This window comes from Melozone crissalis, unplaced genomic scaffold, assembly GCF_028551555.1.
Source record: "Melozone crissalis strain CALT ecotype California unplaced genomic scaffold, PUWL_Pcris_2 ptg000016l_1, whole genome shotgun sequence".
NCBI lineage: Eukaryota > Metazoa > Chordata > Aves > Passeriformes > Passerellidae > Melozone > Melozone crissalis.
This window is the reverse complement of record NW_026535794.1, coordinates 42,094,947-42,107,829: the sequence shown is the minus strand read 5'-3', so window position 1 is coordinate 42,107,829 and position 12,883 is coordinate 42,094,947. Positions and strand designations below refer to the sequence as shown.

General features: G+C 37.1%; 1 protein-coding gene across 1 annotated transcript in view; it reads left to right on the top strand.

Annotated features, from left to right (window-relative positions):
- Window positions 1-12,883, top strand: part of OSBPL10 (oxysterol binding protein like 10) — a 111,829-nt gene that overhangs the window by 44,431 nt on the left and 54,515 nt on the right. The gene's annotated exons all lie outside the window — the stretch shown is intronic.

Genomic DNA, 12,883 nt, shown 5'->3' with positions numbered 1-12,883 from the left:
TAGCTGGAAAAAAATTACTTGAATAATTCTGATGAAAGTGTGAATGAAGGCGTAGCTCCCCACACTCAGCAGTTTGTTGCTATGCGGTTGTAGTCTTAACTTTGTGTCAAGTTTATATTGCTGGCCTTGCAGAGGGAAGATGGTTCATCTGTATTAAATGCATGAAAACCAAAGCATAAAGCTTATTTCTTTTAAAGGCTGTTTGTACCAGTGTTTAAGAAATTTAACTCATACCAATTTAACTCTGTCTTTCAGACAACAAAAATAGTGCAGAGTTTTAAGCTTAAATAGTATGGCAGATTTTTGCAGAACACACTTTCATCTTTCATCTCTTACTCTTTTTCGCTTTGTCTTTCATGTGAAGAATTTGAATAAATGCTTGGGATGTGCTCTGAATGAAGACTTAAATTGCACATCCTGTGGAGGAATGCTTGTTTTTCTTCTAGTAAACATTAGAAATGAAGAACTGGCTGTCTGAATGTCACCCACATTTTCTTTACATTAGAGAAAACATACATCTGTCTATTTTTTATAGAAATATCCTGTCTTTGTCTACCAATCATTTCCCCCAGGTTACTCCTAGCATGCTAAATGTATTTCCTCTCATACATTGAATTCAGAGTGCACCTTAAACCTATTAATAAAATCAACAGTGGGAGTGGTTGCAATTTTGTCAAATGGAGCTGAATAAGGCTGAAAGCTATTTGAAAGGGAGTATTAGTGTATGTGCTGATCATAATAAGTTGGGAAGAGAAAAAGCCATCAGTTGCAAAGAATACAGCTGGAAGAAATAAATACCAACCTATAGTAAAACAATGAGAAACAGTTCAGGTATCATCCCTGCAGAAAAGGCCAGTGAATTGCTGACTCACTTGTTTGTGGTGCATTGCAATGTGATGCCATTCCAAAAAAGGTAACTATTGCAGGACTTCAGTCTATAATGATGGAAGGTAATTATTTTGTTTTGCTTGATGTGAATGGTACCTTTTAGAGGTCTGCAATAGTAATGAGAAAAAACCCTCAGACATTGAAGATACAATAATGGCTGAAAGAAATGAGTGCTTTTCAGGGAGAGAAAATGGTACTAAAATGAATGATGCGTAAGCAAAATTTCATAAGACAGTGTGTGAAGTTTACCCTTTTATGTGTTGGATATTTTGTGTGTGTGTGTTGCTTCCTAAAGAACAGCAAACAGTGGAGAAATCAGAGCTTCTGCCCTCTTTCCCAGTCTTGTGTAAAATGTGGCTGCTTAACTGATGTTGTTTCTATCTTGTGAAAGGCTAAGTCTGTTTTTTCCAGATTAAGGAAGTACATTTTATTTCAACAGTATGCTCTGTGCACTTCCTTCTCCCCCATTTTCCAGAGTGAATGAAATAGACTTGGGTATATGATACCTGTGTTTTCAGGAAATATCTTTGTTCCATGTATGAGTCAAGCAGTCACTGTTAGATCCACCCTCCCTTATGAAATTTATCAATGAAGAGATATGTCCAGAGCCCCTCACAAAAGTGCGCTTAAATCTGTTCTAGTCCTGTTTTTTAATCTGAAACAATGAAAAATAGGAGCTAAAAGTACAGTGAGAGAGAGAGAGAGTTAATCCTTTCCTCAATGCCCAAATCTTTACTTTTTATTTGACATTTGTTTGGTATGATCTGGATGAAGGGAAGAGACTTCAAAAGGATTATAGATCAATTTTAGTGTTCCCCTGATTGGACAATGCCATTGAAGCTTTGACATGCAAATAAGTTTTTCTAAATTGTTCCATAAATAGGACTGCATTAGCTAATTTTGCATCTTATAAATACAGTAGTTGAGTCAATGTAAAATGTTGATCTGCTTCTGGAAAATGAGAGGAAGCATGTGTGTTTTAAATTTCACAGCAATGTTATGCTATGGTAGTGCTACCATGTTATATGTGAGATCTTTGAAAAACAGGAATGCTGCAAAGAGGAGCATCCTTCACTTGGCACGTGTGCTAGCTGGGACAATGTTTGCTAGCTGGGACAATGTTCCTGAGAAAGCAACTCAAAATTGCTTCTCAATTCTGAACTTCCTTGATCTGGCCATGTTATCTGGAAAAAAATGAGATGTATCTCCACCTTGCAAATAGGGCAGAATACACTCCTATATTTTATAAAATGCAAGATGTTTGGTAATACTTGATTGTGCTTTCCCCCTTCTTTTCTCTTCATAATAAGAATAAACAAAACAGCAAGAATAAACAACAGTGTTTCCTTCTGTGGTTTGTTCTGGTTTGATTTAGCTTCTGGTAGATTTTTAATAGGCTAGAGAATTTTAGCATGAAACTAATTGTAGCAAAGAGGTCTATTTAGCACCAAACTGACAAGCAAAATCATATAAATGTAGTAGATGCAACTGTCTAGGTCTGCAAAATGACACATGTAATAAGTGTTTCCATTGTGAAATTGGAATTTCACCTATTTTTCAAATTTTGGTAAGTTAAAATTGAGTATAAGTATGGAGGTTTTGACTGCTATAATAAATTTATGTTTTAATACTTGCCCTACTTTTGTATAGTGTTGAATGGAAAAGGAGCTCAGGAGCATTGCTTTTAATCATAATGTAATTTTTTATTCTGTTTAATATCTCTTAAATCAGATTTTTGCTTATATTAACTTGGTGTTAATAGTGCAGTCCACACTGATTTATGGAATGTTACATCAAAACTAAAATTAACTGTACATTAACTTGTGAGAAATTATCTGCATCGTGTTGCACTTCATGCAGAATTATTAGAGATCCTACCTCTTTATTTGAACCATAACTTAGCATTAAAGCACTACTTTGAGCTAATTTTTTAGTAAGTGATTTTATGGCAAACGAAGTCTCTGTGGTCTTGAAATTTAAATCTGTTTTTAAAACTGTGTATATTATTGTCCTGTTAGAAATTTATGATCAGAGTTATGCTTTCAGATTTCTTTACTGTAGGTGGTTAAAATCAACTGGAAAGTTAAGCCATGTGGCCACATCACACTTCATATTAAATTTTAGCTGTCACTGAACTAAATAATAGTGACAGAATGGTCAGAATGGTGTTTATTTTGGCTGAGAGTATCTGACTCCTGTACAACCTCTGCCAGTGTCACAATTGTTAAAGAACCAAGTGTGTGAAGATTTTGTAGTAATTGATTGTAATTATTTGCAGACATTTAGAGAAATTAAACTAAAAGAAGTCCAGATAAATATTTCTTCCCATAATTTAAAAAAGCAAATGAAGAATTTTCTGATCACTTTGAAATGTGCTTCTTACAACTTTTGATACTGTGACTAGTCATCAGTATGGATTTCTGAACATTTGGTACAGGGAAATCCAGATTTCACAGGGCCTCTACCAGTGTAACATCTCTTTTGTCTGCCAGTTGGCAGTCCTAGAACTTGGAAAGGAGTGCTTTTTGATGAGATGACAGTCCTACTGCTTCTTGCACATCCTTTTCCATATATAAACAGTTACTGTTTGATTCCTGCAGGAATTACACAGCTAAGTGACAGTTCTTTGCTTCCTTCCTTACAATATGGGGAAATCTAGGACTTGCACATAGGGCTTCATGGAGTGAGGTTTAACAGCAATTTTGCGAGGCAACAATTTTATGTGGTTATTGGGAAAAAGAGATGATTCTAAAATACTTTTGAGGATTTTTCACATGAGAAATGAATGTCTTCGGGTCGCTGTAATATTTGGATAGCAAAGTTAGGAACTGTGACTCGCTACTGTTAGAAAAAAGGATGCTGTTGTGTGTGGAGATGTGTTTGTTGTGTCACAGAATTATAGTGCTGCACAGGCAGCATTGTAGGTGACAAAGGAGATGTGGTACTTCAACCACTTGGGGTAGCATTAAGACTTGCAGGACTTTCACAGGTGTGAACTTTATGTGAAGATGTACACTAAGATGTGTGTTGATGTTAAAGCTTTGTAGTAAATGCTTAAGCTGATAGTGGGGGAAATCTTGATGGTTTTTGACCTATGTCAAATTTTACTTTGCAGCTTTGAAAAAGTCAGGTTTTGCTTTTTATTTCAGTTTTTTTTTTGGCCTCCTTTTTTTTCTCTGAAAACATGTACTTGGAAAGGTCAGTGGATAAGGAATAATGTGAGTCCTTACAAAAAGAATGCTGTAGCTCTAGATATTTGGCATAGTGTTGAGGTTCTGTGGGGTTTTGCAATAAGGGTGCATGGAAAAAAAAAAGGATTCAGCTCCTTGAACAGGACATCATGCTTAGTGTGAAGTATGCACAAAGACCTTTTAAAAATCCTCGTAATAATTTAAGTGGTTTTGAACTTACATGCCTAATTTTGTATAAAATTACTTTGTATAAGTGGGGAGAAATGCTCTATATTAGATCATTACTTTCACTGCAGTTCTCACCTTGATTTTGGAGTGCAGGAAGATGAGAGCTAGCTTTTTAACAAAGATGACCTTTAGGTCTGCATGAGTAATAAATCAAATATTTGCTTTTAGGAGATGAAAATGATCTCATATTCACCTAAGGTGTGGAGGTAGGGTGGGCTGCTAAACTGTGCTAACTTCAGTTTTTCTGGCCTAGTAATGTGGGTGCTTTATAGGGGAGAGCTGGTAACCGTGGACTGCAGCTACAGTAGCACTGCTCAGGTCTCTGTTGCTGTGCCTTTGCTAGTCAGGTATAAAACTAGTTATCTAAAATCACGTCCATTTTTCTTTCTAAATACGTTTTAGTATAAAAAGGTACTTTGTGATGTTTTCTTTGTGGCAGTTTGTGGTTGATTCTTTTAACTAAAGACTTCTTGCATTTCAAAACTAGTAAATACACTCTAGATAGATTTCTCAGTTGGACTGACCAGGGCATTTCATCTCTCATAGATACTGTAGAAAGTGTTTATACTGTTTCAGTTTTGAAATCCAAGTGTCCTGTGTTCTGTTCATTTTAGGAAATAATACTGTGGTACAGTGAGTGGCAATTTTGGAAAAGGAAGGGAGAGTACAGAGAGGAGCAGCCTTTGTGAGTTACAGCTTTCCAGTTTTTCCTGAACTTGTATTTAAAATATCTTCCTCCAATCTCCCACTATACATAAGAAATTAGTAAAGGCTCATCCTATTGATCATCTTCTATCCAGTACGTCATAACATATACAAGATAATTAGTCCTTAACTGTAGATGAATGCTAATCAGAAAATGAGATATGTTACTGAGGAGGTTACGTCCTCATGACACTGCATCTATATTTTATATGGATTGTATGTATTACTCTTCCATTTGTCTGCAAACTCACTGTCAGAAAATTTTCACTGTAATTATCTGGGTGGGAAAAACAGAAGAATGTCTCCACTCTGAAACAGGTAAGGTAAAAGTGCTTGGAAAAGAACTCAAACCAAAACCAGCTATTTCCCAGAAAGCAATAGATACTTCTTGGCTTGAAGAAAAATGAAGCAGAAGAAAGGACAGCAGAAAACCTTTGTGTCACTTTTGTGTCTGTTGAAGTCAATACAAAATGAATGGGGCCTTAAGCCTTAATTCAGTAAATTCATATTTATGTGGTGCAGAATATGGTAGTAAGTTATTCTACAGCTACTACTGTTTAACTGTGCTTAGACACACTTTGTGAGTTGAGAAGTGTTGTAATACAAATTTGTGTTACAGGTACATTTAACAGCTCAGTTGCAGCTGAGCTTCTTGATACCAAAAGGATTGCTTCCAGCAGGGTTTTAACAGGAGCCATTATCATTTGTTTAGAGGCATTAAATCTGTAACAATATAAACAAGTTTGAAACATAACATGAGGTCTAAAAGGGGCAGCTGCAGGTGTTACCTCTGCACTTTCTTCTGAATTGGTGTTGGCCCCTGTTCTAGAAACCTGCTATACTTGAACAGTGTGAAAATAGCAGTGTGAGCACACAGAAATGTTCTTCTGGCCATACAGCAATGTTTGTGTGATTGCCTGCCCTTCATCTCCTCAGAGAGAAAAGCAGAACTGAGAGCATGTAGAACAGATGCAGTTATTTGGTGCCTTCTCTGGCACTTTCTTTGGAAGCTGTTTGCCTTGTGTATAGACATCTCTTTTCCTGTGTCTGCTTATTCTATCTCAGGTTAGTCCTGCTAAGATCAATAGAAACATGTCTCCTAGGGGAGTAAATGGGATGCTTAAATCTCTGAGTGTCAGTCTAGTACCTCCCAGAGGAGTAAATGTACATGTGCTTCTAAAAGTTATTCAGTGAAAGTAGCATTAACTGTCTCACTTTGGGGATGAGGAGATGGAAATTATTCTAATACCATAAACTAGCTCTTACCATTACATAAACATGACCTGAATACTTCTCTGATCTCTGAACCTTTGCCTTGAGTTTGCAATATGTTTGAGGTCACTAAGAGTGCATATATAAGTAGCATCTTCCTAAACTGCACTTTGTTCTGTGCATTTGATTTTGTATTCATGTGAAGGTTGAGTCATCCTGGGTTCCAGATACCCAGGCAGGGAGAATTAAGGTTGCTATGGGAATCGTAGAGCAAATGTTCTACTAAAATTACACTGTTTGTCCATATGGGTTATGTCAAGAATGAACCTGGCTCATTATTTTTGATATTTCCTTCTACCAGCCCCCCCTTCAAACCTGAAAAATAGGAGTTACACAAACATGGCTTCTTTTCATAATTTTTTTCAGCCTGTAGTTTAGCAGTAATTGAGCATGTGCAAAGATGATAATTTTCTGTCATTTAATAAATGACAATTAATAAATTAGGGATAATACAGTACATATGATAACTACTTTCAGAGATTGTTGCAGCATTCATTTTCTTAAGCAGTTGCAGAGAAGCCAAGATTATTCTTTGCAGTTGTTAAAACATTTAATTACATTTCAAGTAAATGGTAGGTTCCCAAGGGATCCTGAGAGAAGTTACATTTGAAGGGAATTCCATCTCCAGTTTCTGTGTGCCTTCACAACTGCCACTTAATTCTGCTTTATGTACAAAATTCAACTATTTTATCTGCACATATAAAACAACATAGCCTATCATACACATGTATGCATCTTTTAAAAACTACAGGATTGTTTTCTTTCACAACTACAGTACAAATACTGCAGTAGTTTAAAATCAGAGTTCTCGGTTTGAAAATGAAGCTTTAAAGAAAAATATTAATATAAAATATAAAGAAAAAATAACATAATTCAGCAAATCTTTTCTGGGATGAGGATATCACATCTCATGGTCTTGTTTTCAGTGCAGGTTTCTGGGTGGCTGGCTGATGCAACAGTGATTTTCACTGCAAACTCTGAACAAAGGTGACAAGGGGCACCTTCTGCAACTCTGTAATGCAAATTACTGCTTCCAAGATACATGGGCCATTTTGTTAACCCACACTTACATGCTATTTTTATTGAATTAAGTAGAAGGTGTTTTTGAATGTTCTCAGTGGTAATATATGACAATGTAATATTAGGTGGCTAGTGAGGTTTCAAATACTAAGTACAGAAAGTACTTCTATAAATGCCCTCAAGAAGAAAGTAACCATAGAAATGGCTCATGTATTTTAAGCATAGCATTAAGTTTACATTATTATACACGTTTATTGAGGGCTTACTGTAATCTTCAGCTCCTTGTGTAGCACCTAAAGTACTGAATGCTACTCTAAGAAACACAGGAAGCATTCTAAGTTTACAACAAATGTGAATAGTAAGCCCTGTAATTCTTAGTTATTTAACAAAGACCTGATCTCTGCAGCTTCTGCTGCATGTTCTTACTGTAATGCTTGTCTTGCAGGTGTTGAATGCTTTGCAAACTGTGCTACAAGAGTGCTTTTCAGCAGCTGCTTACCTGCTTCTTGGCTGCAATTCTGATTTCTGACAGTATGCTTTTAAAAAATGGCCCATAAGACAATAGCTAGCAACATCTCATCCAACAAGCAAACCTGAACTACATCGGCCCAATCTGACATATGCTTTAAAGCAGCATTTAAGGAAATAACAACAACAACAACAACAATAATAATAATATTTGGAGCTCTTTTTCCCAGCACCAGATGTTCTGACAGAAACTTGTGCATCCTTGAAGCTACTCATGTTGAAATGTGTAATTTATGTTCAACATGGCCTTTTCTCTTCTGAAGACTAATTTCACTTGAAGTCCAAAACCTGTCTTTTATCAATTGTGTCCTATGTTGCAGTAAACTGATAGAATTTTCTTGTGATTGCTTATGTTGACCTAATGGCTGGCAGCAACATTTTCTGAGCTCTTTGGAATGCTAGAAATTCACAAACGAGCCTAAATTCCTGATAACCAAAATATGCTTTCCAAATCAGACCTATAACTGTTAACTTCAGCAAAATGATCCTTCTGAAGCATAAGGAAAACTGCTACTCAGGGGAGCCCACAGAATAACATCTACCTATGAGTAATGTTTAATGACAAAAATAATGACTTTGCAAGGTAATTTTTATAGTAAAATTGCATAAGTATAAATTCCCACAAAGTTCTTTTTATAAACTGCTCTCAATGCTGCATTCTGTGGTTTAAAATAGAACTGTGTGCTTCCTGCTTGGCTAGATGGCAGCCAGCTGCCATCCAAGATTTACTTAAATTTGTGCATGCCTTCCTTTTGCTTCTCTAATTTTTTGGATTGCTGAAAGCAACTTGAGGTGGGGGAAACAACCTTGGGAGCTGCTTTTTCTCTTCCCTGTGGTTTTTCCTTGAGATCCCAACTCTCTGGTCCCATTGAGTTGTGTTTGACAGTAAAAGCAAAGTCTTAATAGATGGCTTTTAGTAGGATATGATTAGTAGAAAATACTCAAGAAAAGGAATCATGGTGAGGGAACCCAGCACTTATTAGTTGTTTTTGTACAAAATGTCATGGATTAACCAGGTACATGGAGTATTCACAGGGAGCTCTAGCACAACAGACAAAAAAGGAAAACTGTCATGTCTCCTGCAACAGGCCCTGATGCCCTGACCCATCCCTCCAGAAACAAAGTGACCAGTGCTGTGTAGGTACTGATCAGTCATTTTGCAGAAAATTAGCTCACTCTGATTTGTGGGAAAACGCAGTGGCCATTGATACAATTTGTCTGAATCACATGCTTTCACTTGAGTACTTTGTAATGCAGCCAGCTCTTTCTAAAAGATTTCACTTCTCACCTAAAGACTTGTGGAGTGATTCCATGAAACACTCCAAGACAGCTGACACTATCAGAGGAATGAATTTTATTTTTCTTTAGTGTTTTAGTACTTTGGTTTGTTAGTAAATCTTCCTCTTCCACAGGGAAAACAACATGCAGTTGATGTTTTGTGAGGGAGAAGTGTTCTCCTTCAGATGTAGGCAGCAAGAATGTATTCTCAGAATAATTAAAAGATTTTGGGAGAATGACAGGAAAAGCTTCCCTCCCCTCCCATTTTTTCCCTCCTGTATAACGAAGCCACTCATGGAAAGCTGAATATATATTAGAGTACTGATTAAGACTAAAAACATCCTCTGGTTTAGAAAATCCAAGATTCTGTCTGTTTAAATATTCTCTGAATATGAATTTTTTGTCCTAGTCTGTCTGCATGGACACAAGGTCTTTTCCTCACTCCTGCCCCAGTTGCCTTTCTATCATTCAGTAACTCATTTCTCAGGTGAGTAGGACAGATTGAATACTGAAAACATGCATTTAACCTTATGTCTGGGGTTGTTATGTCTGGTAAGGAGGTAGCAAAGGGAGGCAGTGGATTTGTTTTGGCCTGACATAGGTGGGCTGTTTTTGCTGAGATTTCTGGAGGCATTCTCAGGGATCCTGCCAGAACTGCTCTGATCCTCTTTACTTTAACCATTTCTGTTGCAAGGGCTGTGAAACTCTCTCTGGTGTCTCTCTGCTTCCCAAGTTTAAAACCGGACCTCCTTAAAGACTCAGAACACTCAGATTGTCCTTGGGAGGGTCTTGCATCCAAATAAAATATCTTCATGAAGTCCCAGAGGACACTGACAATTACAGATATTATATACTTTTTGGTGTTTGGAGATGGATCTGTTAAATATATCCTGTCTTTCATTCTTCTGAACAGAATGATACTTTTGTAAAACAGGTAGTTAAGGTAGATCGGCTCCCTTTCTTGCTGAACTTCTGCCTATTTTAGAGGGAGGAGCTTCCTCTCATATACCTGTGCTGCAGCCAACTGAGAATTTCTTGGGAGGGTAGATTAATTTTCCTTCTCTGCCACTGCATGGAATGTTTAAGGCTTCCAGACCATTCAGCAAAAAAGACCTGTGTCCCCCTTTTCCTCTATCCTTCAAATCTGGTAATTTTATGGACTAAAGCAATAGGATTCAGACCTACAAAATACAAAGTCTTACTATTGTAGCTCTGCAGCTAATAACAAGGGAGCTTGCAGGTGTGATTAATAAGCTACTGGATAGTAGGCCAGTAAGAAGACATTTGTAGTTCATGTAATGGTTAATGAATATTGTCTGTGCAAAATAGAATTATATTGTATTGTAAGGATATGCAGTAAGTGTCCAAGTTGTAGAATTTGAAGATACAAAATAGGAATCGAATGTATAAAAAAAGGAGCATAGTTTCATGTTTAGCATATGAAAAAATTAACTAGCCAATTCAAAATTTTCCTGACAGATGTAGGTAAATAAGAGCTGCTCTCTGGAGAGTAAACCCTGTGCTGAGGTCTGTGGAGAGCTCATAGCCCCAGGAGGTGCTGATGGCAAACAGTGGGACAGCAGCAGATTGGTAAGAGTAGCTGAGAGCAGGAAACAATTGAGCCAGCCTGCCTCCTCCACTCCCTGTTTTTCTGGTTGTCTGGTTGGCTTTTAGACTCGGTCCTGATGACATTTGATGTTTGCTCTGTAAGGTTTTCCTCACAAGGAACCACCCTGTGGAGTGTGTGGTGAGAAGACTGAGCACAAAAAGCCAAAACAAAACCCCAAAGGAAATAATGTTTTGTTAGTTGAGACAATGAAGATATGTAGCAACTGACTTTTCAGTTTTTCCCGTAACAGATTGTGGTTCCTGATTAGGGAAAAGATAACAAAATAACAAATGGGGGTGGAGAGAGCTTGTTTTCATTCTCCTTTGAGGGAAAAATTGAATCATGACAGCAGAGGCAGGGCCTGAAGAGAAGAAGAAATGCCTTGGTGATTAGCTTCCATCCTGATTGTCAGAGGTATAGTTCTGTTTGTTCTGTCACTTTTTGTGTCTCTGTCTGCAAATTACATGCCAAATGAAAATTAACTTGCTCCTTTGAAGCTTTGTTGATAGGATGTATGTGTCTGAGCCTTAATAACTATTATATAACAAGTCAGTCCAATTTTAATGTTCATTGTTTGCATTGTTAAAATAATTGAGGTCAAGCTGGCTGCTACCCTGAGGTGATGATAATGGAGAATTTCGTGCTTATTCCCGGTAATGGGAGGGAAGCAGTAATCAGGAAAGGACAGCTGATACGGATGTCATTATCTGCTTCCATCTTTCTAAGGCGCTTTCAAAGTATCTCACTTGGTGTTCTAGGATCTTTCCTTAAAACATTTTTTGCCATTAGCATAGTAATGTTTGCAAAGGCTACTGTGGGTCTTATTCCAGATTGAATATTTGTGGGTAGAATGCTTTCCTGTTTGCAGTTTGAGGTTCTTTCTGGTCTGAAGGTCAGGTTTTATTGCAGGCAAAGTGTACAGATATGTTACTGGTGGTCATCTCGTCCTGTACCTGTTCCTACACTAGACACTTCAAAAGCTGAAGTGCAAAATTATCTTGATAAGAGATTTCTGTTAGCTATTGGAGTACTTCCAGCAGCAACCTCTATTCTTAGTTATTTCATCTTAGTTATATATTAAGCTGTGATTTTGTCTTCCTGGCTTGCATGCTATAGATGGAATCCCATTGCAAAATCTGTTATGTGACGCTACTGAAGAAAAAAGTGAAGTCTGTAAATCCTTGTAAATCCCTGTCAGAAAATGTCTTTTGTCAAGTAAGATGGACATAGCAAGTAACCTTGAGTAGTCTGAGAACTCTTCTCAGTGATTTAAGTCAAGGCAAAAGTTCACTTCCTCTGCTGTGGTTATGCTTAACTCAAAACAACAGAGCATTGCATTTGAAAAAAACCCCCCACTTTTACTGTATTTCTATGAGTTAGCTTCATTTGCCATGCATCTCAGTTGGTGAGGTATTCTTTCTGAGCTGATGATTAACAGTATTTACAGTAGTCTTGCATGTGTGTTGGTGCTCTTTCCTTTTTCAGAATAAATAGTGGAAAGTGGGCGAGTTTAATGGAAATAGTATTGGATTTGTGGATATGAGCTGAATTGGTAGCTAGTGTGTCCAGTTAGTGACTGATGTGATTGCTTTAGTGACATAGGAGTTCCAAGTATCAGTATCTTGCATTTTGATGTATTCTTGATAGATGCATGTGTATATATATATACACATATATTCTACTTATACAGGCTGTTTTAACTTTTGATTTTTGCACACGAGAGTTTGTGGTGTTGATGAAATACAGGTCAAGATTGCAGGAGGAGTCCTTGCTCAAGGTCAGAATTGATGACTGTGTTAGGTTCATGTGGCAACACAATATATCACATTTACAGTGACTTAAAAGGCTTTTGTTTCTTGTGTGTGCACTCTTCTGTTCTTCATTTGCTTTTAAGAAAAAAAGTGTTTTCTATGAAATAAAAGAAAAAATCCAAACTCCTGTGAAATCTGCTTGTTTAACGATGGTTAAATGTCCTCACTCATATATCACTTGTGACTTTTTTTAGAGTAGTTTGAAAAACTGGTCTCACCTCCTGTCCTTTCCTGGTGTTTTCTGAAAAGTTATTTTTCTGGTACTATTTTCTAAAAAGCAAAAATCCTGGTATTTCCAGAAGGTGTGTGTGTGTCAGAGAGAGAGATTGTGTTTTCATATTAGAAAAATCCAC